Here is a 24,331-nt window from a genome sequence, read left to right on the forward strand (position 1 = left end):
ATGTATATAAGCATGCTCAAAAATCCACAGACGACAACCACCCCATTCGAAACTGTATGCATTTTATAACGCATCACGAGGAGTAAGAAGCCAACAGAACAGGAAGTATTGCGTTTACCCAATGACACAACTTGCAAAACAGGTCTTCTTTGAGTTTTGACAAGCTTTCTTCCTTCCATTCACTTCGGGTAGTAGCATTCAATTGCATAAAGTGGCAGCTCCATTTTTCTGTGTAATTTCAACCTCATCCTTGTCAGTGGTGGCGTTCATTTGCATGAACTGTAAGCCCTATATAGGAACAGTCCACCTGCTACAATTTTAAAAAAATGCATATTGGTTAATTCTCTTTTTTCTATAACACCAAATTTCAATTAAAGCAGTCAAATCGTTTATGAGATTTTGAGGTGTTTAGTTATTCTATTGTGTTTTTATCCCTAAATATTAATATATCGAAATGTCCTTTTTTAGTGGATACCCACAGCCCTATGTAGCAAGTTTCAACTTTTTAGCTAAATGGGAAATAGTGTTTTGTTGATGAGTGAGTCAACTTTGCATTATTTTATATATATATTATATATATATGTATATATACACACACACACACACACCACAAAGCAGAGTTTGTTTGCTTGGGTTGAATGAGAAGTAAGGTGTATGCTAGCGCCGAAAAAAATTAAATGTGCATGAATGTGCCATCTAGTGGCTGTGTTTGAGCATTAGCAAAGCAGACTGCTCCATACAGAAACACACACAAAGATCTTTTGTTTACATATTGTTATTTCATTTCTTAACTCTATTTAAAGAATCTGTAGTTTGAACATCTTCATCCAGGCATATTTAAGTCATAGCCACACTACATGATTTTCATCTTTTTACTCCACACCAATCAAATACACCTCTTTACTCTGTTTTTCAATCCCCAGAACCTCCAGAATTTTAATTTAGCTAAATTTTAAATTAAAGTAAACTATATTCTCTAGCAGGCTCCATGCAAGCCAAAAATGGAAAATTCTACAGAAGTAGGCTTTTATGATCCATCCAAACTATGATTTCACATATGAAATAGGCAGCATGATGACAAACAGCCGTGCATTCTTTGAAAGTGACAAATATATAGCAGATGCCAGGAAAAAAATTAAGTTTCAGTGAGGAGCATGTTACTCCTCACTAAAACTGGGTCCTACAAGGATAAATGAAATGTTCAAATGTAAAACCACCCCTGATACCAGTTCTGCATTCAAAATTCAATATAGCAAAACTAGAGCACACCCCACCACCACCCAGTATCTCCAACATGCTTGTACATTACAGAGTCTCCACATTGTACACTGTTATATGACTAGCTCCATATACTTTAAAAATTATTGTGATAAACTCATTAAAATTATACCTAAAATATTACAGTTAATAAATAAATCAGCTTTAAATTGAGCTTAACCTATAGAGTTTAATTAGACTTTTTATAATAAAGCCATATATATGATTGATTATAATATGTAATGTGAATACATGCAATTGTGTGGAAGCTTGTGTCCTGCAATGTTTAGTGTTCCAGCCAGGTTTACTTCAGCAATATATAAGAAAAAGTAGATTCAGAAAATAACTTACTTCTTGCCAGGGCACATCTTTAACAGTAGCATACAATACTTTTGTATCTCTCTGACTGGTCAAAGACAAACAAAATAAAATAAAGAAAAGAAAATATAATATCTGTATATAAAAACACAGGAGGTACACGTTACTGTGGCAGTTGGTGCAGCTGCTTCAGGACACGAGGAATCTCACTTTGAAATTCTGAGCTAGGTACTGTGTGTGTGATGTTTTCACATTTTCTCCACAATCATAAGCTTGTTTCTCTATATTCTCCCACTTTCTCCTATATGCCTGATTGGTGTGAGTATGGTCAAGCGTATGCCTGTGATGAACAAGAGCCCCAGGTAGAGCTGGTTCCTTGAATATCGCCCAATACTGCTGGAAGAGGCAATGGCTTTTAGAGACTTTGTAATGGAAAATGTGAATTAAGCCAACATATTGATGCACTGATATAAAAGCCATGTAAAATTACCTCTAACACATACAATAAAAAGGATTTAATTAAGTAAAAAATGAGAAATGAAAGCTGAGGTTCAGAAGCAAATAATACTTTGCACTTTATGTCTGCTGATGATCATGTACAAACTTAGTAAAAGCTTCCATAGTCTACAAACATAAAGAATTTTAAAATAATCATAAAACAAGTTTTGTTTTCTTTAAACAGGAGCGCTGAACCTTTCTACATATCACACCCTACATTCCATAGCATGCTGAAAGAGCAGAGGAATTTTTTAGAAGATTGATCAGCGAGGACCACAGGAAGGTACACAGAAAAAGCACAGACACACGCCCCTTCACAATTCTGTACCTGGTACTGGAATTTACGAGACTGCAGTTTTCCTATGCTTGTGTAATCCAACACAAACTTCACAACCACACAACACTGAGGATGAAATAAAAATTTTCCTCCTAATAGATATGAACATTAAAAATACAGGGAGGTCATAAAATATCTGAGAAGTTCTAACAAACATCTGAGCTGAACAGCACCCACCTAGTTGTTAAAGTTGCATTCCAGTTTACAAGATATGTGGTACAACGCGAAAATAAAGCCTCCATAAAAAAAATCACCGATAGCCCAGTGCACTATACAACAATGCTATCGTTTGTCTTAACATTTGCAGTTATTAATCATTCATTCTATACTTAAGAAGGATGATTTCACTGTAACCGAATAAAAGTAGGACTTACTTGCAAGGACTTGTGTTTATTATCTATAAAAAATAACACACTGTTTCAATCATCTTTATGAATTAGATTTGAACATGAACAACATGAGGGCTGAGAAGCAAACAATATTCTATGTAAAGACTAGCTTAAAATTCCCTTTCACATTATCTTTTCTGATTTATTTGACAATGACTATCACAGTATTTTATTCCTGTACAGATATGCTTTACAAACTGTAATTTATTCATCATTTTCAAAGGCACAGAGACATATTTACCAATAACTAGCACAGAACAGACACCTGTACAGCATGGCACCTCTTTGTAATACCTGTCTAATACTGTGACACTTACATGTACGGCTGTTTAATCTTCTCCTCAGCACAGAATCAAATTGAACGTCCCTCTTCATGTCTGTTGTCTCCTTTGCTTCAGATGTACATTCCTATCTCCACCGGGATTAAGAACATATAAATAATTGGCAGTGTGAAGGCACCCACTCCTGCTGCTTACTTGACACCACAGCCTACCGTAGCCAAGTGCTGATCAGCTGAATTGGAGCTGCACTTTCAAAGCCCTCTAGCACTGTGGGAAAGAAAGGTGGGGGTGGAGGAGGGCTGAGCTCAACGCAGTTGTACCACAAGCACTCTTCAAATATGGAACTGGAATCTGGCTCAGGCTCTTCTGACTTTACAATTTGCTGTTAGTACATACTTTGTCTCTCTTTTAGAACAGAGCAATTTCCAAATAAATTTTACTTACATTATTATGGACATTATTTATTTGTATTCATTATGCCAAAAGTATTTTATAAACCACAACTGTAAAGTTGTTTACATTTTTCCTTCAACTAAATGACTGGCAGATTATTGACTTACTCAAGAGTTATACTGAGATCGAGTTGCTGGGGCTTGAACCAGGAACATTTTTGCTTTCAAAACTTAACCTAGCCACTGCCTACATGCAATCAATAAGTATATGAAACAGTGTTGTTTAAAGATCTCCATAAAGCACAGAATGTAGCTCATAAAAATAATAGTAAATGTAAGGAGATTGTGATAAAACTGTATGAGGGGCTTAACAAAGAGTTTGTGAGACTTTAACAAAAAAGAGATGAACTGGAAATAGTGCATGGATAACTAGAAAAGTCCTCAAGGGAAAAATATCACATGAAATATCAGTGATATGAAAAAGAAACAGGCACTGAAAGAGAGAAAGACAGCATAATAAACTGCCAAAGGCCTGCTGCATAAGTCAGGAACTGGTAAAGGCAATGAAGGCTCGATGTACAGTATCTCACAGCATATCTACTAGCCAATGTAATTAGATAGACAGACAGATAGACAGATAGATAGATACTTTATTAATCCCAAGGAGAAATTCACATACTCTAGCAGCAGCATACTGATACAAAAAAACAATATTAAATTAAAGATTGATAACAATGCAGGTAAAAACAGACAATAACTTTGTATAATGTTAATGTTTACCCCCCAGGGTGGAACTGAAGAGTCACATAGTTTGGGGGAGGAACGATCTTCTCAGTCTGTCAGTGGAGCAGGACAGTGACAGCAGTCTGTTGCTGAAGCTGCTCTTCTGTCTGGAGATGATCCTGTTTAATGGATGCAGTGGATTCTCCATAATTGACAGGAGCCTGCTGAGCGCCCATCGTTCTGCCACAGATGTCAAGCTGTCCAGCTCCATGCCAACAATAGAGCCTGCCTTCCTCACCAGTTTGTCGAGGCGTGAGGCGTCCTTCTTCTTAATGCTGCTTCCCCAGTACACGACCGCGTAGAAGAGGACGCTCGCCACAACCGTCTGATAGAACATCTGCAGCATCTTATTGCAGATGTTGAAGGACGCCAGCCTTCTAAGGAAGTATAGTCGGCTCTGTCCTTTCTTACACAGAGCATCAGTATTGGCAGTCCGGTCTAATTTATCATCCAGCTGCACTCCCAGGTATTTATAGGTCTGCACCATCTGCACACAGTCACCTCTGATGATCACGGGGTTTATGAGGGGTCTGGGCCTCCTAAAATCCACCACCAGCTCCTTGGTTTTGCTGGTGTTCAGGTGTAGGTGGTTTGAGTCGCATCATTTAACAAAGTCCTTGATTAGGTCCCTATACTCTCTATAATTAAATGGAAAAGAACTGTAGAAGTAGAACAGTAATAGGTTAGACATGAATCTGTATATCCATCCATTATCTAACTGGCTTTCATAGTCACAGGCCTCCTATCCAGTGTTGGTTTCTACGTTGTCTCAAGTGCTGCTAGAATAGAAACTTTAAAATCTAAATAACCTTTTAAACTTCTGGTTTACAAGCATGATCAATTAATGATTTACTCTTGTCTGAACAGTCAAATATCCACCTGTAGCCCATCCTTCAAAATGGAGTATGCTATTTTAAAATTCAGATTTTCAGAAAGGACCAACACTGATTGTTTTATATTTATATGATGGAATGAACAGAATGAACATGAGTTAGGCATCAGCTGAGCAGGAGCTTAATATACTCCATACCAATTTATTAAAACTGATAAATATGAAGATTTATCATTAAAACATTATTAGGTGAAATTTTGAAATAAAGAGGGAACAGGGAGACAATGCAGGTGATCTAGAACTGGGGCAGTACTGGATCAGAACGTAGTGATTGTCTAAAACAAGCAGCTAAATTCTGTACCGTAGGTACCATATGAAATTGGTGTAATGATCCTGTTGGAAGGCCATTAGATGAGACACTGCAAAATTCCAAGTAAAAAAAATGTGAAAGCATGAAAAACAGAGAAATTTGTGATATGTTCCTTAAAGGAGATGCATGCAGACTTACAAGTAGTTTGTATTTGGGCATTTTAGGAAATAAAATTTATTTTGTTCTATCCAAAATTTAGAAAATTAACAAATAACACTTTCACATTTTTTTAAGATCCTCCACACAACACTTCACGTTCAAATGCAAAACAGTGGAACTCATTCAAGACTGAAATTTATTAAAACAGTATGAGAGCATAGAAAAATCAACAGAAGGGTCATTGTTTATAGTCATTTTGAGTTCAAATGTCATTTGCATAAATGCGAAATTGTAAACCTGATTTACGAATAATACTACCTAGTAGCCTTGGGTAGCACCATAACAGGGGGAAACTGTTGTATTTATGGTTATTTTCAGTAATAAACAGCAGTAGTTCATGAACCAAGCAATTTGAGAATAGTAGCAGGCACAGGTGCACATGGTTCTAAGTGATAATTAACTGATTCGAAATCTGCTGAAGTAGAAGCAGAACCCTTAAGTCACAGTTTAGTAACAGACCATTTAATACACAAACCAAGGTAGCTGTGGTGCTTCACTACTACTGAGCAGGGACTGCTCAAAGAAATTATTAGTTGTCAAATGATACTGCAAAAATTCAGAGATAACTGAAAAATTGTTATGCTTCTAAATTAGGTATTTTTGAGTAAATGGGGTTAATGGGATTAATGAAGAAGGATGTACAATGGATTATAATGAACAGTACATACTGTAGTTACCTTAAGTCAGCCACACTAATAAAAGTGAATTTACAGATATTGGGTAAAGCATCTGAACAAGTATGTCCAGCTAATAAAAACATTTGTCTTATTTACAAACTAGTCATTTAATTTCTAACAAGCTAAATCTGAGGAAGCAGGAGTAACAGGAGCCTTTTAAGTTAAAATAAATCTATTTATGCTGGAAAATTAAAAGCAACACTTGGTTTTATCTGCTGTAATGAGTAAGGAATAATTATTAATTTTGGAAAGCCTTTGTTTTTGTAAATGTTTACTATATTTTCTTGAGTTTCCAAATCTATCAGATTTCAAATCTTTTTAGTTCTGTGCGTTTCGGATTTAATTAATTGAAGAAAATATATGAATGACAGTATGTACGTTAAATATTTTACAATAATAGATTTAACAGGTTTTTTTCAAATCTGAATTAGCATATAACATTTTTTATGGAAATCACACCAATGGTTTACAAGTACTTTCAACAAAGTGTGACTAATTAAAAGTTACTTTAATCAGAAAATAAGGCTTCTATAATATAACTTAGTTGTAAGATGGCTTAATTTTATTAAATAATATATTATTTTAAAGAAATATCCAAAAGTATTGGGAGAACTCAAGCTGTTAATGCTATTATATGTCTAACATATCAATATAATTGCTATATATGCTTAGCTGAAATAGAGTGTCTTAAACATTGTTTAAAGTTTCTATAAAGTATTTTAGAACTTTGTTAATAATTAGGTGTTCTTGCTAGTATCAGACTGATGCTGCCATCTGTTATTACCATGCTCTCTGAAAGACTGCCCCAGGTGGCATGAATTTTATTAAAATTCACCCAAGCACTAACAGGCAAAACATACCATAATCATATTCTTCCACATCTTTGTGATAAACCCAAACCATCCAGCATTCCCACCATTATACCCTTCCCACAGGAAACAAACAAATCATCCATAAGGCAGAGATCTCATGTGACACACACTGCACATATTCTCATCTGTACTTATTCATGAATTCTCAGTTTCAGGAACTTGTCAGCTGGAAATGCTTTGTGAAGGTGGGGAGGGGTGCAAGGGTAGTGTTGCTCAATCACGGAAACGACAAGTATATAGATATTCAGCTATAAACAGCATCTGTCCAGCAGTCAAAGCTGTACCATGTTCGTTATAAATCTGTTGGTCCAAAGCCATGGACTATGCCACTTGTTCATCTAACTCGACTGAAGCACATTCTCTTCTGGCCGTGACCTTCTGTTATGTAAGTGAACTAACCAGAGGACATCTGATGCTCTTGAAACTTGAAGATAGTATGTGAGTAGCAGTTTCCCCAGAGGCATCTCTAAAGGGGACAGGGAAATAAATGTATGAATGTAGTGTGAGTAGAGTGAACTGCTGCCAGAATGTCACTTTTCTCCACTGACACCTACTAATACATTATTCATTTCAGTACCTAGAATACAAAAGAAGTAGTCATTTCATCACCTTTAAAACAAACAATGTTAAAATAATGGATATAAATAATGGACCTGCTCTAAAAATACAAAATCTCTAAAATCAACCACTATTTGTGATGCGTAGCCACTTAAAATACTGTTACAACAAAAAGATATACAGTAGATAGATGGAAACTGTATAAGGGTTTGCAAGGGGAAAAAAAAAGTTAATCAAGGAAGTGACACCAAAACTATAATAAACCAATAAGAAAATTATTTTGTTATTTAAGATCTTTAAGCTGAGGAGTCAACATTGTCTAACATATAAACAAACCAAAACCACAAAAAACAAACATATACTGTGCCTACCAATATCTCACCCAGCAAATATAGTATACAGAGGTGCAAGCATCTAATATGTCATAGTGCCTACTTCTAAACACATTTATTAAGCTGGAACCTACAGTATCTCTGCAGTTTAAGGAAGGACCCATCTTTAAAATGGATGCCAGTCCATCAAATTTCTATACCATGAGATTTTACACTATAACATTCATATTTTAGGACTATGTGGTGACCCATCTTGCAGAACCAAGATTTAAGAAGTGGGTCACACAGGCTCTACAAAACACAAACTTAATATTTTACTCAAATGATTAGCATTGTCTTCAGCAAGTAAATATGTTATTCAAGTAAGTATTAAACTGACAGAAAAAAATGATTTGGGTTTAGGATCTTATTTTACAATCTACATTTTTAATGGCTAGAATATAATATACAGTATATCCAAATGTACAAAAAATACATGGCAAAAAAAAGAAATAGAATATTACAGCATACTAAGCTGAAACAATAATAATGGAAAGCCCACAAACCCCTGCACTACCACTGACAAACCAGGAGGGAAGCGGTTACCTATACAGAAAGAACTGAGAAAAAAAAAGGTTAAAAAAAGAAAAGAGAAGAGAAATATTACTTGCCACTGCCCAGTCCTTAAACAACTAAATTGCATTACTCCAATTCTGGATAGTGGAGCTGAGTACAGGCCTGATCTCGGCAGCTGAAAGTTGTAAACATAAGCAATAATAGAAAGAAGATTTTCAAGTGAGGAGAGAGAACAGATAAAGATGTTTGCAGCATGAAGAGGTGAGCAACTTTGCTGCTAAAAAGTCAGCATGATTGTGTAAGACTTCACTGAAGAGTAAAGAAGGCTATGGAAAATATGAGGATAAAAAAATGATGCTTTTTAAATTTTGATATAAAAAATTTGTTTTTTTATATTACGACTTGTAATATTTAATTTTTTTATTTTAGTGAATTTTTATTTTAAAATCATTTAAATAAGATGTAGCTTTAAGTGAATAAACTAGAATGAACATGTTTAAGCATAGATGAACTAACCAATGTATATGCCTGTAAGATGATGTGAAGCAGGTAATTGGGAACTTTGTAATTGATATGTCTCTCATAATCAGCTAAAAATAACAACAAAAAAGAAACCAGACCATGGGAATTTATCACTTGATTTTTGATTTATGTAACCTTACTTAAAACAGCCATCAAGCCACAGTATAAGGAGATGACACCTCTGTTAGCTTGACAGAGAAACCATACGTTTTCTGAGATAGACAGATAAACATTCATCTTTTAATATGAGAGAGGTGAGACACAGTGTTTGGTATGAGTGAGAGAGAAAGAGAGAGAAACGGCATAGGAAATTTTGAAGGCGAATGAAAATGCAGTGTTATTTACACAATGAAAATGAACCCCAACGAAGGAGAGGACAACAAAGGCTGCACCACAACAGCTTATACAGTACCTTTAAGAATGACTTAGCTGAATTAAGAATGCACTGTATAAATTACATGGATATCACTCTATTAAGAATCTGTGATAAAATATACTACTTCTAGTTAACTATTGTTGTCACAATCATGACTTGGAAATGCGAAGGCACATTTTCTTAGCTTGAAAACTATGCTGCTTAAAATTGGCAAGTTTAAGGCTTTTATTTTCATGTTGGAACCCTGGTATATCCTTAACGTCCATAATAAATGCTAGTTCAGGCCAGGTATTTTTTAAAAAAGTATATCTAAAATGCTTCACTTTAAAATGCAGTTTCATGTGGCAAACAAATACATACTGTACCATGACTGTGAATTGACTTTAAAAATATGTAACTTATTTTTCAATTATTCTGCACAGGACTAAAACATTACAGTATGTATATGCAAACACATTTCACTGTCCAGATGATGTCAAACAGCATTAAGGCTATTTTAGCTTTCAAAGAAGACCATCCAACGATGTCTTATACCAGCAATATATTTAACTAACTATGTTACCTTTCTTTGACAGGTAATGGAATATACTTAAAAATTTGATATCACTTGCCTTAAACATATTGTCTTACTGCTTCTCAGACTCATTCAATGCATGTTGGTAATGCCAGTCCAATACAGGGTGAACACACTCAGACACACCGGGCTAATTTAGCATTACCATTCCACCTAACCTACATATCTTTTAACTGTGGGAGGAAACCAGAACACCCAGCGTCAACACAGGGATAACATAAAACACCCAGTACATGAACCCTGGTCTCCTTGTTCTAAGGCAGCACTGCTACCACTTATTTTTTTCCTGTCAACTATCCAATTGATTGAACCCTCTGGGCCTGAGCTGCCCCAAAAGACTGCATATTGTAATCTTTTTAGTTATGCAATAAAAGGCGTTGTTTTGCTTCACTTCTCATTATAAAGGACCTATACTAATAAAAGTAAAGTTTTTCTTTAAATTCCCTTGAAAATCATTACAATGAAAATTATTAGTATCTCATCATAACATTATTACTGCAAAAATTATTAACTCAACAATGAATCTTTGCCTTTGGACTAGTAGGCTTTGATTGAAGCAAAAATCAACATGCTGCAACACAAATTACTTTTTTTAATCACTGTTGCCAGAGTTAAAATTCTATGTAGAAGTCTTAAGACCTCATCACCGCCAAACATACCCTCTTAAGGGGAGGTCTGCACGTTTTCTAGAGGGATAAGATTATCCAGCTATATACAGTATATGTCACTCTCATGCCATTACTACAGGGTGGCAAAGTTGTACCATATTTTCAGTCAATTTTTACAAAACATTTCCCGGTGTGTAGTTTATGTTGTGAAACACCATGGACTATGAAACAAGAAACACTTTAGAGATTTTTTTTGCAGAATCATGCATAAAAAATGTATTTTGTTAAGATATATAATAAATCATAAAAGACTGCCTACTCTGTATAATGCCTTTTCTGTGTGTAATACTATAAAAATTAAAAGAGGACTGCTGCTTTTTATAGTGACTTTTGCAAAAGTTGCAACAAATTTTCAAAAAATGTGTTTTTATATAGAAATTATATACCACAAACCACAGAAAGGAAACCCCCCAATTTTATAGTGATTATCTAGAAAAGTTGAGAGTTACATGCTCTTCTGAGCCACTTAACAAAACAAAGTCATTTTAAGCCAAGTACTGTACCCCTGATCTAGCCACTTACACATGGCTTGGGTTAGATTCAAATTAAAAAGAATGAGTCTTAATCTACTAAGTCGTCACAAGTTATATACTGCTGCATCTGAAGTGTTTGCAATGATTAAAATAGGAGATACCATAGTTATGCCCTATTGTGGTCATAATAAAGTCAATGATATTCCTCTCTACAGTTAGATTCAAAAATCAATAGTGGGAAAAATAATTTTGAAGACCTCAAGACTAAGAAAAGAAAACTTAATTCAAATACATCTTGTGTTGTGCATTTTTATTTATCATATTGACCACACAGATTGATGAATGTTACTCTGGTCTGGAAAGTTACTTATGACACAACTTACCCATCATCCATTCATCCAACCATCAAGATAGGTTAATGAGTGAGATGTCCCTTATTCTTTCTTCATTCTTCCCCATGCTGTTTCAATGTCAGAACAAGACGTTACTTGTGTATGGTGACAGGTTTGACTTCTATTGCCTCAATATGACAAGGTTCATCATCTTTCTGTTTTGATAATTTTACTTTGCATCACTACTATTTATTGTAAAAGGGGTTTCCTAAATATAAGCAACTGTGAGATTCCAAATTAGCTTCTAATTTGCCATTCACAATGTACCTGAATATAGTACATCTTTCATTATTAAAACAAGTGATTTGCACACATATTCCTCAAGATGAGCAGTGCGTCACAATTACTTTTATCAAAGATCTCACCTACTTTATGCCAGATACGGTGAAAGGCACATTACTATTGCATAGCTGAGTTTCAGACCATTCTAATGATGTATAGTTGTCTGTGATTGGTAATTTATATTACATGTCACAGCCTTGCGTAAAAGACTGGAAATAAATTGCTTGTGCAACGGCTTATTTTTACATATCGTTATGCACAAAGCTTTAGTCACATTCTGATCACAGTTTTGACTCTATTGGGAACACGTCTGATGAAGGACTTGATGCTGTGTTTGATTTGTATGTACTGTACTGCCATTAGAATAACTTTGAAGTGTTGCGGCCTGAAGTTTTACAGTTCAAGCATCATGGGTTTAAATACCATACCTGGACGATGTCTGCTGCCTGTCCTCCCTATATTAGTTTACTTAGAGGGTGCTCTTTCAATTTTAACTTGGAGCGCAGGCAGTGTTTCTTAGTGTACCAGTGAGTACATTTACGCTGTACTTGTGCCTCTCAAAGATTTATGTGAGGACTCCCCTAACTTTGATTAAATGTCCCTGTATCATGACGCTTACATTGCTGAGTTTTGAGCACAGGAGAGAAAATAAAAAGGCTTTTCAGCTTGTTCACGATATAATGATCCACACACACACCTCTCCCCCACCAAAGGGATCGACTATGCTGTGCGATTTTTTTAAATTCTGTTTTTAATCATAAGTGCCCCCAGACCCCTCAGAAGACAGAAAGAAGCGTGTTTACTAATGGGATATAACATCAATATGTGGCCTTTGGATTCAGGTGGGACTATGAAGCAAGTTCTTGGTGAAGTGAGATAGATCCCTTTTGGGTCAATGACGGTGTTGGGATAGATTAAACTATGAAAAAGTCTCGTGCTCTTGACCAAGTGACTTCCACCTGTGACTCAAAAGTGGCTGAGGTTTAGGTTGTATGTATCTGTACGATATGACTAGCTCTGGCATACTGTATATATATATATATATATATATATAACTGCAACTGCAATGCTTGTTTAGAGAGATTGTTCAGGTCCAAGAGATTAAAAAGGGGCACTATGTTTCCAAACAGGGGGACCACTTGAGTCAAACATAATAACTTAGCAGGGCTTTGAGATACTGTATGACATCTAAACTTGGCACAATGGTAGCTGAGTGATTGGGGGGAAATAAGTGATTCCAGGTTGGGTATCATATAATGCCTTGGTTATGTACTGTAAAATCTGGTGTTTGGAGAGAAATCCCTAAAGTGCTATTTTTTGTATGTTTTATTTAGTTGATATTGGTGTAAACAAAGGTTTTTAATCATATAAATACTTTCTTTTAAATATTTGAATTGTTATGCTCACTACTCTTCAGCCATTTGCAGCTCCTTTATTACATAAGCAGAATAACATCCATTTATTTTTGGGCATGCAATTTATTGTAAAAGAGGTTAAACCATTGTTAAAAATTTATAAATATAATTATGCCTCATGAAGAAAATAGCTATTAGTTAAAAGAATAAGGTATTCCCAACCAAAATATGTCATTTTATCAAAATCCTGTATACAGATTCCAAAGCCAGATATTAGGAAAATCCAGTTTTAACAGAAATGTATTTCTTCCTGCTATCAAAAACAAACTTCCACAGGAAGCAAAATACACAAGAATGAACTCTGCTTCTACTACTATCCCTACAGTGCTTGGGGTACACACAGGACACTGTAGATCAAACTCTATTGGGTTTCTTGAGCAACACTCTCTCTCCACTTTGATGCTATTGACGTTCAAGCAGGTCCTGCCTTTTTTTTCGGGGGGGGGGTGTTGGGTAGTATGAGAGAGCTTGCTTGTGCAGCTAGTACTGTTAGAAATAAATTAAAAATTATTTGTTTGACTCAATAATGAGTATTCCTTCCTGTTTGTACTTTTATAATTTTCATTCCTTCATCTGGCACACAAATGAAATGTTTTTAGGCATGTGATCACCTTTATATTGCAACACATATGTGTGCCTTTAAAACTCTTTAGGGGAATCACAATAAATACCCTGCCCTGGTGCCACTTATGGTCTTTTCAGTGGTGTTTTAGCAAAGAGCTATATCTTACAAATTTCCAGAAAACTGAGACACTTTATTCGTTCTTTATAGGCTTATAAGTAAATTGAACCTTACTAAAATCCTCTCTAGAAGAATGGTTAGCCTAACCTTCCATCCATTTTCTGACTGTTTAATTCAGTTTAGGGTTAGGTGGAGGCAGTGAGCAAATCATAGACAGGGTGAGTCAGTCTACACCTGGCTAGCTCTGTATTATATTGCTGATATGGCTAACTCCAACGGAAGTTCAAAATCACATTTCAAATAAAATTAAAGCTTGCATTAATTCTGATTACTGTGTGTCTGTTTTTATCTGTGATTTTTGTTATGTTAACTAGATTGCTTGCAATCCATGTTTAATCTTTCAGTAGATATGAATGTTACACTACCATTCACAGTTTTTTTTTTGTTTTTTTTTTTTTAAGTCAGGGAAGTCCACTCAATTTTTTTTTATGTTTTTGATTAAGAATGTTCAACTATCAAAGCATATTAAGTAAAAACAGTAATTAGTTCTGCTGAGTCTGCTAGATTAAATTGTGTTGTTTACATTCCTTAATCCTTACCTTGAGAATCAGCCTTAGTGTCTCCCATACTATCAAGAACAACCACAAAACTTGAGCAGGGAATGAGGCTACTGCTGATGTTGCCACATCCTAGAAAATTTCATGCCCTACTGGAAACTGTGCTTACTTGAACTGTTAGGTGGGCTGCTTTCGCCAGGCTTGGGAATGTAGGACAAATCATGGTCAATAAAGCCCAATGTGCAATATAAAAGGCCTTGTTACATATACTAAGGGAAATTTTCTGAATAATAAAAATTGAAAGAAGTTAAACTTACTGGGTACCTGAAAAATTAAGATTTGTACAATTAAAACAATTTAATAAATAAACTTTGCTTGAAACATTGTCATCTCTTACATTTGTGCAGTGTATGTACTGACATACTGTAGTTTAAACAAACACTACTTATTACTTTTTAACTTAGAAAAGTTGCAAATCACCTAGTCTGGTATTATAACCATATGCACAAATTTATGCTGGTATGATGTGGAGACTAACCAGCAATTCTCCTTTATTAAGTTTATCAATTCTAATTTCAGGGTGGTGCAGTAGTAGTGCTGCTGCCTCACTGTAAGGAGACCACAGCTCATGTCCTGGGTCATCCCTGCATTGAATTTGTATGTTTTCCCTGTGTCTGTGTGGGAGTCTTACAGGGGCCCCCTTTTTCCTCCCACAGTCCAAAGACATGCAGGTTAGGTGGACTGCAAATACTAAATTGGCCCTAGTGTATGGTTGGTGTGTGTACGCTAGCTGGGACTGGCCCTGGCACACCCCACAACCCTGTTCACGACTAAGCAGATCAGAAAATGATTGACGGATTTCTAATTTTACAATAAATGCAGTCTGATTCTGTATGTCTGTAGCATGTGTAGATGTAGTCAACTATAGTGACTGAGAGAAACTGTGGAAGAATCTCAATGCACTGCAAAGTACAATGGGCAATAAAGATTCTCAGCATCTAAAAACAGTCTAGAAGAAGACAAGTATGCATAGGATAAAGAAAACAAATGACCCCCACCTTAATCACACTGCTGCATATATTATACACGCTCACCCGCCAATACACATTAGCTCTCTCACATTAGAGTAAAGAACATAGGTAAAAAAAATTCACTGGTCATTAACTGACAAAGAAGAAATCTTTAAAAAAAAAATGAATTTTTCCAAAGAAAAGAGCAGCTCTGCACCATCTGTAATTTTTCATTTAAATCTCTCCAATACTTAAACACCCTGACCTCACAGACTATGAATTACTCCTGGTGTCAGGCTAGGAATGCAGATTACAAGATGAGCTGTTTTAACACCATACACCCCACTCTCTTCACCAGCATCAGCTCTTTACACAAACACACCAGCAGTGATAGTTGACTAAACTCATTACAGAACTGGGCAACATTTCACAGTCATTCATTATGTCTAACCTACAACAGTCTTTCAGGACCTGAATACTCAGCTCTTACTGGCCAAGAATAACCTTTTCCAGATGTGCTCAAATTAATAGAATGGGATTGACCTCTGGTGGACCAATACAAATAACTTTAGCTTGAAAGATGTGTACTATTTATCCTATGAGGCTGAACAAATGACCAAATATTGCAGCTTAGTTAAGGGAGGATGTGGCCGTAGAAACTGATAAGAGTAAGAAAGACTTTATAAGAAAATAATGTAAAGTTTAGAAAGTCCAGGAGCAACTAAAGCAACCATTCTCAGCAGAACCTGACATTAGGCTTTAGATGATTTTTATCTTTGATTTACAAAACAACATATATGGAGGGAAAGTGGTGTTGGTATTTGTACTGAACATATGGTACATGCTGTGCAGTAGGAAAAATGTAAACAATCATTTCAAGCTATATTCAGTTTTAATTACCATTCTTTAAAATTTAGTATTGGGTGGGAGCAGAGTGCTGTTTGATGGATTTTTTTCCAAAACATATTACAGTATTGTATTTGCAATTTTTTTATAATTATTATTGGATTATGTTTTGTTTTTTAAATTTAAAATAATTTACATTTTAGATCTGTTCTATTCATGGAAAAACAAACAATAATTACATCTATACATTTTATGAAGCAACTCTTTTATCATTAAAGGGGCAAGGCAAGCCAGACATTACAGTATATCTGGATGGGACACCAGTCTGTCTATTCTAATACATGTACCAGAGACACCAATTAACCTAATATTACATTTTTTGATGTGGGAGCAAAACATAGTACCAATAGAAAACCAGTGTGACTATGAAGGGGACCCAAAATTTCCACAAAGACAGACCAGATGTGGGATCAAAGCTGTGCCCTCAGGGCAGTGAAGTAGTAGAACCAATCAGTGCCACCACTGCAATACTCTGTACAACATTAGGCTTTGAAATGTTCGTAATTGTGCCATGCCTAATTAGTAGTTAAAAGGTGGATTTCTGTAATGGCAAAATGTATTAGAAGTGCACATCACTCGGCTACAAATCCATATGGATATAAGGAAAAAATTCCACACATTGATTGATTGTGCCAAAAACTGAGGCAGAGGTTCCTGAGGCTGTGATACGTCTTTATTATCCACTGCACTCCCAAGACCTCCTGTTCCATGCTCCTTTATTATTATTTATACTATACTTTGACCTGCACACTTTAAACAATGAAACGCCTTTGACAAAGCAACTGTAATTGTTGTCCTGCACCAGATGATTAGGAGAGCCTGACCTCTGACTAATTTAGCCCAGCCTGACTCGAGGGTTTTCCTAAGCATGAGCAGGTGTTGGGTGGAATGTGGAGTCCTTGGCAAATAGCCTAGAGTTACAAAAAAAAAAATGTAGAACTGTTCCCGCCTTAAAACCATAAAGGTCATTTCTATAATGTCCGAAGGTGAGAAACCTTGACAGATTTCTAATTCCCCACTTCTTCAGTTTCCATTGAAATTTTTATGAAGGGGAAATTTTAAGAAAATCTAAATTTTAAATTATGCCCTAAAGATTATACATAATAACTTTGTATCTCAGTTAAATTTTTAGGTTTGCAAACCACTGATTTTAACAATAGGTTTCATTTGTTTTATTCTGCGTGGATAAAATGTATAGGTTTTATGGTCATTATTATAATGTGTACAAAGTACAATGAAATTCTTACTTGAATTTGCCAGTTTAACATGCAGCACATGTTAACACATTTTACAGAGACACAGTTAGTGAGTATTGTCTCCTTACCACAAAACATATGTCTTCCTTACCTGAAATTCTCAGAATATTTTAGAATAACCAGATGATATTTCAAAATTATACTGTATTAAAGAACATTATTATACATACAGTATTCTATCAACAAATGTACCTACTGTATATTCTAGTATCACTATCACTTTTGAATTTGACTTATGATGTATATTTTGAATAAAAATATTGAACAATGGATAACACAAAATCAATGGGAGTGGACAAAGACAGAGATTTAAATCTAAGACAGGACTATTCAGCTTTGATCCTTTTTAGGTATAAAACAAGAGAGAAAAAAAGGTATGCTACCAGAACAGCTAGTTTCTTAACACTGGTGGAGGAAAAACATACTTTTTGGAATTTAATATTAAAAAATTATTCCAGTCATTCTTGAAGATGGGAACGTTCAAGGAACTTCAATAAATCCAATTTTATATATGCATGGTAGAAATGGTTAGTAGATCACTAGGTATCTTTATTTATAAGTGAATAATATTTTTAACATGAAAAAAATGACTCCTTTTAAACACAGATATCATTTTATAATGCCACCTTTGAAAAGAGATATTTTAATGTTTCATTATTAGACAACACCCTCTTTATTAAATAAGATTTTATGTCAGCATTTATTAGACATAGATCCTCATCATCATCATCATTTCTTTTTAGCAGCATACTGAGCTGAGCTGACCAGGATTCTTTATTCGCTGAGCAACTTTCTCCAAAGGCATTTCCATGTAAAATGTAACATACAGTAATTGTGTATAGAATCATACTTTTGCTGTTTTGAATCAGCAGTTCATGCAGTTCACTTGTGGTTACAAAGAGGGACGGTTTCAGTTTTCAACTTATAACCTTATAGCTTCCATTCTAAATCTTTACTTTCTAGGCAGTAATAAATCTGTGTGTAAAATTCAACTCCATTTTGTTAAAAATTATCACTACTTTAAAATCCAATTTAAACATGTAAAAACTATTAAAACTTATAATTTTAATTAGCACTTTTTCTCTAACTAACTAGATTTTCTTATCTATAAAACATTACTAAGAATGTTGTTACTTACAGACCATATACCCATCAGCAGTCTGGAAGTGTGTTCCTGATAAACTAACTAGTGATTAAAGAAGTCATAAGTGCTTTACACCATCCTGTGCTTCAAAACTCAACAGATGATTATTGTCACCGTAAATGCGTGAAGGCTGTGCCATACTCTATATTACATTTGGGAATGTTCAAATTAGAACATCTGACAAGAATTGTTTGGTGTCCCCCCAGCCTTAAGCAACCCTGGCTGACAGCCATCAAGATATAAGCCAAGTTTTCTGTTCCTGTTTTTACTGAACATCTCCATTCATTCCAAACACAGAATAAACTCCAGATGTTAACTGTTTAAATAATAAAAAGGCCTCTCCAATCACCTCCCCCCACCCCCAGAGGCTCCCACTTCATTTACTTCCTTTTACTGGGCCTGAATCCACTTTTTGCTGAGAGGTATTAACGTACAAAGCAACGAATCATGGTCTTGGTTTGAAGTCACCCACGTTTTCTGTGCACAACATGCATGATCAAAATTAATTCATATGTCATATTCTCGGCATTTGATAATCACCAAACAACTCAAACGTTTTCTGTTTCAGACAATCTCTATGTCACTGTCAAGCTTAAGACTGCTAAAATCAGGTTGAACCCATGAAATAAATATTTAATCACTAACCACCTAATTACAGTTAATATACTGATTCTCCATCAGGATACTTTACATTACATATTAGAGCCATTTCTTATTCTATTAGGTTTTGTTGTGCATTGATACTGCAACATGACATAAAAGCATTCATTTGGGACTTTATTTTGCGTTCTGTATTTATATCACACACATCCACAATGTTTCTGCAAACAAACTTTGCATAACAAAAGTGAAAAAATAAAACAATTTATATTTTATTATTCATAGTATAAAACCAGGCATCTCAAGAAAGAAGCCCTGACAGCTCCCAACTAAAATTTCTGCAAATGACAACTTATGTTTCATGATTTTAGACAACTGATACACTATCATTAATCAATAAAATAAAAGACAAATTAAATGACCCAAATTTACCTTGCAAATTGCACCTAATGAAAGTTGCTCAGTGAAGACATATCCCACTTATAATGCACTCTAATCAAAAACATTTTATTTAGTGACCAAAATTATTCACTGAATCTTATTTTAAGATAAAGTAGGTATGCAAATAGATGCATGATTTATGTCTTTGGAAAGAGTTGAATAAAAGGACACTTATTTCAAAGTGGAAGATGTTTCTTCACAATCATGGTATATACAGTATTAATTGGCAAAATTGTGTTCTAAAGTTAAGTATTTTTTATAAATTTTAAAAATTCCTGGTCTATTCTTGCAGCTTACAATGGGACTAATGGATACACAGGTCCATAGGTGAATGCAAAAGCCTTAAAACGTACCAAATATGTCCACTTGGAAGCAGCAAAGTTTTCAATTTAAGAAAACGAAACAGATTCTTGGGACTATTTTTATTATGTTAGGAATACATTTCTGTTTTCTTATCTTCTCACAGTCTCCATCAAGAGTGAAGTTATGACAGCCTCAGCAAGCACCCAGCTTCAAGACACATTCTGCTCATAATCCAACTTTTGCTTCTGCAATTTTATTTTTCAACAGTTATGTTCTACCATGGCTTGTAATAACAGACAGAGGCAGGTTTTTGTCCTAAACGGCACTTTTTGCCCGTTACATTCTGTGCTGTTATTTTACATAGCCTAGGGTTAATGCAGGATTAGTCACTCACTCTGATGATATGGTAATAAAAGAACTTAGGACAACATGTTTGACTGAGTACACTCACAGACTCTAATTTATACCAATTAATCTGTAACTACACAGGGAGAACATGTAAAACTCAGGCAGACCCTGGCACTGTGAGCCAGGAAAGAGAACTTACAGATGCGGCACTTGTTGAGCCTATAAACAATCAGCTTGTTTGGAGCATCTATTAGGCATACCTCACATGACAGATCACTAGGGTAGTTTGCATATTTGGTAAAAGAAAATGCTGACTGAGACTGTGCTCCCAATGTGTAGCCACCAGAAGGAATGAGTGTTTGCCTTTGACCCCAGGTAAGCAGAGTGAGGTGGGAGGGGTGTTGCTGCATGGTGGAATCAGCCACTGAAATAACCAAAAAAGCTTCCGTATAGTGAAAAATAGCTGATTGTCACAACAATGTTTTTCTTTGTGCTTTGACCTTTTTAAAATTTTTTTTTTTTTTAATCTTTTTTTTAGGCTTTTTAAAACGACATGGATACGCTGTTTCATAAAATACATGTAGTCTTAAGATGTGGATCAATACTCAATAACATTTTTGGCTTGAAAATTGGATGTGCAAGATGAGACACAAAAATAACCGGATTGGCAAAATAAAAATATTTATTGATGAATTACAGCATTCTAAACATTGTCACCTTCTATATACTCCCCCTCCCGATCTGTACACCGCTCCATATGTATCTTCCATTGATTGAAACAGTGCTGGAAGTCTTCTTACTTGAGGCTCTTCAACAGGCTTGCCATTTTTGTCTTCACTTCATCCATTGAAGAAAAATTTGTTCCCTTCATGTCACTTTTGATTTTTGGGAACAAGTAAAAATCACACGTAGCTAAATTGGGCAAATAGGGACAGGAATGTTTTTGTCGGTCAAAAACTGCTTTATGGAAAAAGAGAAAATCGCTGTTTGATTTTTTCACCCAATATTATCGCAGCAACTCATGGTTACACTGAAATCACCCATGACTTCACCTTGCGAGGCCCCATCAATCACCGAGCAAAGTTGTGAATAAAATATCTCCCTCACCACAGTTGGAACATACACTGAGACAACAGACAAGGCACCCAGAGAGTACCTTAATCTAAGCCTCAAAATACGCTCGTTGAAAGGAGTGACATCAGACAAAGGAGCCGATCCACCACAGCAACAGCTACTCCGTGTGTTTGACAGCCATCAGTACTGACCAGACCAATAAAAAGTGTACCCACCTACTGAGATCTGGCCAGTCCCAGCTCTGCACACCTCAGAGAGTGCTGCCATTGAAATGCAGAGTTTACGAAGCTCCTCCAACAGCAAAGGAAGATGATCATCATGCTGGAGAGACAAGATGTTCCATGTGCCTATCCGGAAAGGCCGCCTCAAATTGGGAACAGAGTGCTGCCATGGAGCAGGTGACGTCTCAGCAACACACCAGTTCCAATCCCCTACAGGCCTGATCCCATTGGATCTCCGACGGTTTTGACTCTTCCAGGAATGAGGCTCCTGAGGGCTTTCCCCCATCCCCTTCATAATGTGAGCAGCCTTCCGATGGGTGGCTGCAGCAGAGCTACTCCCACAGAGAGCAGAAAGGAGTCCTGTCTGTCATTTTGGAACTGTGTAAAGTTTTTTTCTTTTTTTTTCTAGCCTCCAAGTTTTCCCTGCAAGTTGGAGGACCGTTTGCAGGGCAGATGCAGTTTAACATCAAACCCAGAACATGTTCTTTGACTTTGCAAAAGTTCAGGGGATGTGGATCGCTGAATCCTGGTTTCCAGTGCTCTGAGCCAGATCGTTGGACTTGGTATTCCCAATACTGGCGGGGTGGTTAAGGAGATCAATCACATCCTCATGGGCAGATGCTGGAGGCTGTTATAAAACTTCAGGGTCTACAGAAGTTTCCAGTTTGTGAATTCTGACCACAGACTTCTTGTTCCTACTCTGAAGATCCACCTTAAGTCCTGTAGGTTACCACCTACTAGGAGAATGAGGCTGGACCTAAACAGACTCCAAGATCAGGCTGTCTCTAATAAGTCTGCATGCAGTTTGTGTGAGGAACGTAGACTTGGGTGTGACTGCTGATCCTAATGTGATGTGGGAGACTTTCCATGAAAAGACCCTGAAGGATATCGAGGGTTGTGTTGGTGTTACCAGTGTGCCCAGAAGGAGCACTATCAAAGCGCTATCCACACAGGGAGGAACCGGGAAGCGAACCCACAATCTTCCAAAATCAATTTAAATGTAATTTTAAGCATTTTATATACTGTGAAGATGCAAAACATAATATTTACAAGAAAATAAACCAGTAACAGAAACTATTGCATACTTCAGGCTTTATATGATGTACATTGTTAAATGAAAAACAGTTACAAGTTACAACATAAACCAAATGTTAGTTAAATGAAACATTGTATTACCTTTGTCCTCAAACTCAACAATCATGACAGGCAATGCATAATTCTTGCAGAGAAATATTTCCATGTCTTGCACATTTACAACACATGCGTTTTGTCTTGGCAACTGCAACTTCCTGCAGTAATCTTAAATCGTTATACTCAACTACTCTTTACATGAGGAGGCTCTTGATAGGCATTTATTACTCACTAACAGAACCAATCTCAACCCAGTTTACTCAAATGCAGGGTTATAGGGAACTGACTGGGAAGGCACATTGGACACATACATATATACATGGTTGGGCAAAAGTAGATTTACAGTGACTAAGCAAAACACAGTTTATTCTTGTATTATTTATTAATTAATTATTGTATTATTTATTTGTATTATTTGTCTTCTTATTATTACTATTAAAGTGTGCCCGAGTGTGGCAAGTAGACTACAGGAATGTGTTAATAATGAAGGCCGGCAATTTGAGCACTTACGAGATTGTACCTAAGTGCACTGTGCAATTGTGACATTCTTTTGAGATAATAAAATTCATAAAGCTATTGAGTTAATAAAGTTATTCTAATAATCATAACCTGCTTGTCTTTTTCCATATGAACAAGTGCAAACCAACTTTTGCCAACAAACTATTTACTTTTACCAATATTTTAGGTTTTCATGAGGAACAACCCACTTCACTTGGGCAAATATATAATGTGATAATCTGTGAAAACTGTTTTCTGCACAGATGGCCCAAACTGCTATACCTCCAATGTTTTAGTAGTCACTGAAAAGTTTAAGGCTAGGTTTATTGTTTTTTCTTTTCTTTGCTTTTTTACAAGTTTTTTTTTTGTTCCCACCGAATCTTAAATCTTTTAAACGGTTTTTGATTATGCCCTCACATTGTATTTCTACCTTTTTAAATTCCTAATTTTCAGAACTTTGAGAATTAACAGTTGTCCCCATTTTTTGGCTACTTCTAAAACACAATTTAAAATGTCATAAGTCACTTTATGTCTTCAGTGCTTAGACAACATCTCCTTGCTCATGTTGAAACATGATGTGAGGTTTACCAATAATCATGACTGTAGAGAAGCAGTGAAAACTGATTATAAAACCATCTAGTGCACAGCAAAATGACATTGCCTTGCTTCATCAGATAACTCTCATAAGTGACTTACAGAACATTTTACTTTTTTTCCCTTAGATTTTAACATTTTGCTTGCTGAGAGTTCTTTGATAAGTAATTTGTGAACTACTGTACCAAACCAAAAAAGCCTCTCTCTATTAGATGCCTGAACAAGTTTGGGAATAACAATTTCTACATTAAAAT

The 24,331-nt window shown here is 35.7% G+C and overlaps 1 protein-coding gene across 2 annotated transcripts in view; it reads right to left on the minus strand.

Moving 5' to 3' along the window:
* Window positions 1-24,331, minus strand: part of cdc42ep2 (CDC42 effector protein (Rho GTPase binding) 2) — an 85,819-nt gene that overhangs the window by 38,103 nt on the left and 23,385 nt on the right. Inside the window, exon 1 of one of the 2 annotated variants that reach the window (XM_028802305.2) lies at window positions 3,117-3,319. The exons of the other annotated variant lie outside the window; for it this stretch is intronic. The gene's annotated coding sequence lies outside the window, so the exon portion shown is untranslated. Of the gene's footprint in view, window positions 1-3,116; window positions 3,320-24,331 lie in introns of those variants that run through there. 2 annotated transcript variants of the gene reach the window in all.

Source organism: Erpetoichthys calabaricus, chromosome 1 (assembly GCF_900747795.2).
Source record: "Erpetoichthys calabaricus chromosome 1, fErpCal1.3, whole genome shotgun sequence".
In the NCBI taxonomy this organism is placed as follows: domain Eukaryota; kingdom Metazoa; phylum Chordata; class Cladistia; order Polypteriformes; family Polypteridae; genus Erpetoichthys; species Erpetoichthys calabaricus.